This window comes from Gavialis gangeticus, unplaced genomic scaffold (assembly GCF_001723915.1).
Source record: "Gavialis gangeticus isolate Ggan-Ray unplaced genomic scaffold, GavGan_comp1, whole genome shotgun sequence".
Lineage (NCBI taxonomy): Eukaryota > Metazoa > Chordata > Crocodylia > Gavialidae > Gavialis > Gavialis gangeticus.
Window position 1 is genome coordinate 124,711,026 of NW_017729032.1, and position 4,664 is coordinate 124,715,689.

Genomic DNA, 4,664 nt, shown 5'->3' on the forward strand with positions numbered 1-4,664 from the left:
GGCTTCAGCCGCGCGCCCCGCCCCCTGCTACCTGCCGGCAGCACCAGGCCCCGCCCCCCGAACCCTGCGCGGCCCCGCCCCCAGCTCATCCAGCAGTGAAGGACGGGAGGGCGACCTTTCCCACCGGTCGTCTCCGCGCCTCTCCTACCCGCAGCGGGGCAGCGGATGCGTAGTGACGCGACCCCTATCCTTGGCGGCGGTTGGGGACACCCGAAGCCCTGCCCCCCTCCCACGGGAAGACGCCGTCTTGGGCCAAGGGTTAGAAGCGATGCCCCCCCACCAGTACCTGTCTAATAAACAAGGCTCCTGGGTTTTTTCTGATTAAAAACAATATCCCCAATGTTTGGATTGCAAAAAGTAACCTAAAATCCACATTGTTCCGTGATTAAAATGAAATACCTATGCATGATGGGAGCACTACAAGGGTCCATGAAGGGGCTGCTTGGGTGGGCCTCTGGGGTCCTGTGGGGAGCACAAGTGTCCTTCTAGATAGATATTTTTAGCAGGACACACATACTCCCCACGCAGCCCTTTTGTGGGACCTCATAGTGCCCCCATCACCCTGCAAGGAGCATGTGTACCCTTCACAACCCCCTTTTATGCACACAAAGGGCTGGGGGGGTGGAGCTGGGGGCAAAGACCACTAAAGATGAATGGAGGGTGGGTCCAGAGGAGGATGACCAGCCCCCTGGGGGCACTTACGACTGCCCCTGTGCCCTGGCAGGGTCGGGAAGCCAGTCCAGGGAAGGCCCTTGGCATGAATGGAAGGAGGCCTGCAGGACAGAGTGACCTGGGCGCCCTGCTCCTGCCTAACAGGGGGACGGAGAGGCCCTTCCTGAGGCGGGGAGAAGGCAGCACTTGCTGAGCAGGTGGAGATGGAGCCCACTGGCTGAGGGAGCCCACGGAGCATGGACACGGCAGCCGTGAGAGCGAGACCACGGTGCACGGCTACAACAGCCCCTATGGACCGACCGGCAGGCCTGGACACACAACCTTCTTGTAAAGATCAGACAGAAGCCACCCGCAAAGGGGCTTTTGAGAGGTAACAGGGAGAATCCCCAAACCCCTGGTAAACTGCCCCCTTCAGTCACTGATCCAACCAAGCACGAAGCCAAGGGCAGCCTGAGGGTGCGCTGCAGGCAAAATCTGCCCTCCATTACAAACAAGCACAATGGCAAAGACTACTTGGTAGCATTGAGAGGATGTTGTAGCCATGACAGACCTCGATTGTGCAAAAAGCAAGGGTTGTTGTGGGCAGTATCTTTTATTGACTGAATTGCACTGTAGGGGATAGACTTAGACAAGCTTTCAAATGCAAGGCATTAATTTGGTTGTGTAAGAGTAATGGTGTAGCCGGGATGGTCCAGAAATTATGTGAGGCGAGGATTTCTTAGAGTGATCTCTTTTATTGGGCCAACTGTATAGTGGGATAGAGATAGACAAGCTTTTGAGTGCAAAACATTCTTCATCAGGTGTAATCAGAACAAGCATCTGGTGAAGTAAGCTTCCGCCCACAAGATCTCATGCTACATCTGCATCTACATCTATCTTAGTCTATACAGTGCATGTCTAACCTGCTTTCAGAACAAACCGGGCACAGCATAGTAAACATGCCTCAACTTTTTTTCACTATCCTGTGCCTGTCTTGTTCTGGTCACAGGAGTTTGAAAAAATATTTAGAAACTTAAAAGGCATGTATAGTTTTTCTCATGTATTAACTTTTTCTAAAGAGAAACCCCACTTTTCCTATCTTTAACTTAATCTAGTATGAATTAGCTAGTAACGAACATCAGAAGTATTAATTGCACTCACATTCTGCCTATGCACAACAGGTCTCTATTGCATGGCATTCTGGGCAGGATTGGTACTCTTGGGGGGATGGTTTCTTTTTTCTTAAAGCTCTAATACTTCAACTGTTTGCACTGGTCCTTTGAATTTTGATAGAGTGAATGCTGATAATTTAAATTTGTCTTTTTCTTGTCCCATGAAAAGTCCATTTGGAGTGAGTGTAGTTATAAAACATTAATAATCACCATTTCCCTCCCCTCACCTGTTTCTCTCAGGAAGCTTTTGGCAACATGCCAGACTATTTGCTTATTGCAAACATTGTAGAGACCTGGGTGTGTGCTGCTACCAAATGAATACTGGCAACCGGAACCTGTCAAAGCAAGTGTAGAAGAGTGGTTGGGGAAGGAGAGGGCAGGAACAAGCAGATCAGATTATCTTCTCACACATGGTCTCTTGAGTCCAGCTCATGTTCACAGCATCTCATCCCTTCTTCTAGAATCCATCCATTAGATCCCCTAAGGTGGTGTAAGGGGGAGAGTAGTGTGCACACAAGCCAGGCCAGGCTTCTTTTCACATATATGTTTGCACACACAAAGTTCCCCCCCCACACGCACACATATACACCACCAGAAATCCATAACATCAGAGCTAGCAGAAAACAGACTTCTCTCTACTAAAGTTTGTTTGTGGTAACAGTCTGTGCCCTGGTATTAAAATTTAGGATAGAAAACTTTTAGAATACATTTTAGAAGGGAAGGGAAAGGTGGCTATTACAGTGATATATTAGTAATATTTGTGGATCATTTTACTTTTTCCATAGAAAATATGAATTCAAGTACAAAACACTTCTGTTAATAGAAACTTATATAGGTTGAAAAGTCAAATGCTCAAACTTTAGGAAATGCCAGATTGGAATTTGCTTTTTCAGCCTTAATTATTGTGTTTTCTGAGTGTGTGTTCCAGTATAGTTCTAATGATTTCACAGTGATTTTTCCACAAGAACCCTTCTGCATTCAGTGGATAGAGTACACATCTAAGGAGACAGAATTGACAAAGGGCTAACAAAGCTGTGTATCCACTAAAATTTATCAAAACTAAAATAACTTGAAAAAAGCTCATTTTTTATCATCTTTTCTACTCTTAATGCTTTTGCACTCCATTTAGTTTGTGCAATAAAAAAGTAACTTAGTCTCACTGCTATTGATAGCCGATTCCCATTATCATATGCAATAGTTCCCAAACTGTGGTATGCGTAGCTCTGGGGTATGCAAGACAGCTCTGGGGGGTACATGGGAAAAATTGTGTGATGACAGATTTAATGCATAATGACAGTGTAATGACATCGTATAATGACAGTGTAATGACAGTTCATTATAATAATAATTGGCGTTTAAGGGATTCAAATATAAAATGTATGCTGGTAGGGGTACATGGGCAGCTGGTAAACCTGGAAGGGAGTACGCAATAAGAAAAAGTTTGGGAACCTCTGCACTAGTACAATGCTGTAATCTGACTGGAACTATCATAGGAAAATAAAAGCTAAACACCACTAGTTTTAGTTATAATTTTAAAAAAAATACAATTAAAAACACCCACACCTCCATTAACTTGAATAAAACCTCTCTCAAATCTAAACATTATGTGTAAAACCCCTTTAGCCACTGGCATAAGTTTATGTACATTGCTGCTATTTTTTTCTGTCCATTTCTAAATCCATTCCAGGGACAACATACCTTGACCTATATTGTATATTGTATTTCAAGGAAGTTTTGAAGAAGTTTCTGTTAAATACAATGAGATAATTCTGTGGCAATAAACTATTCTAGTATTTCTCCCCAAGTGATGTTTGAGATTATTTAAATTTTTTTAAAACCAAACAACCATTATTTGAGACCAAGATCACTCCCTCGATGTATGCCCAGGATGCAAAAACCCAGCTCATCTTTTGTGTTGACTTCTAGATCTTATTTCCTTTTGACTCCCGCCAATACTTTAAAGCCAAAATCTCTGCAGTGTTGCCGGTTTTGTGTGAAAAAGTTACACAAGAAGAATGTTAACTAGAAAATTCTAAAGCTAGCTTTTAAAAACACAGGAGATTTTTGTTATTGACCTGGTCCAGGTCAAAAATGTTTCTAAAATCTTGCATTGCTCACTAGTTTCCAGTATTTTTCAGAAAGAAGCAGCAATAGTCAATGTAGATATCTGTTAAAAATGTGTGACATGTATCATTTTTAGCATCTAAATAAACACAATTCTTGTGCTGTACATACCCAGCAAATTAAAAGCATAGATACCCTATACGATACAATTCACTATCTTTTTTGAATGAGGAAACAGAGAATATTTAAGGAGCGTAATGCATAAGAACTATAACTATTAATAAACTTAGTAGTTGTATTAATAAAGTGAAAGATCATGGAAGCAAACCAAAGCCATCATACTTTATGCCTTACACTGTACCCAGAAGTAACTTTTTTAATTGACGAGGTCAAACGGTCATAAACTACTACAAGACCGTTTCAGGCTGGACATAAGGAAGAATTTCTTTACAGTCTGAGCCCCCAAGTTCTGGAACAGCCTGCCATCGGAGGTGGTTCAAGTACCTACATTGAACACAATCAAGAGCAAATTGGATGCTTATATCTTGCTGGGATCCTATGACCCCAGCTGACTTCTTGCCCTTTGGGCGGGGGGCTGGACTCAATGATCTTCCGAGGTCCCTTCCAGCCCTAATGTCTATGAACTCTAATGTCATTATTTCATTTTGATGTGAAATGATACACAGCAATTTACATAATTTAAAATTAATATTCTAGAACATAGAAAGATTACAGCAGCCACAATGTGTTCCTGTTTTCCCAAAATTAGTTTACATC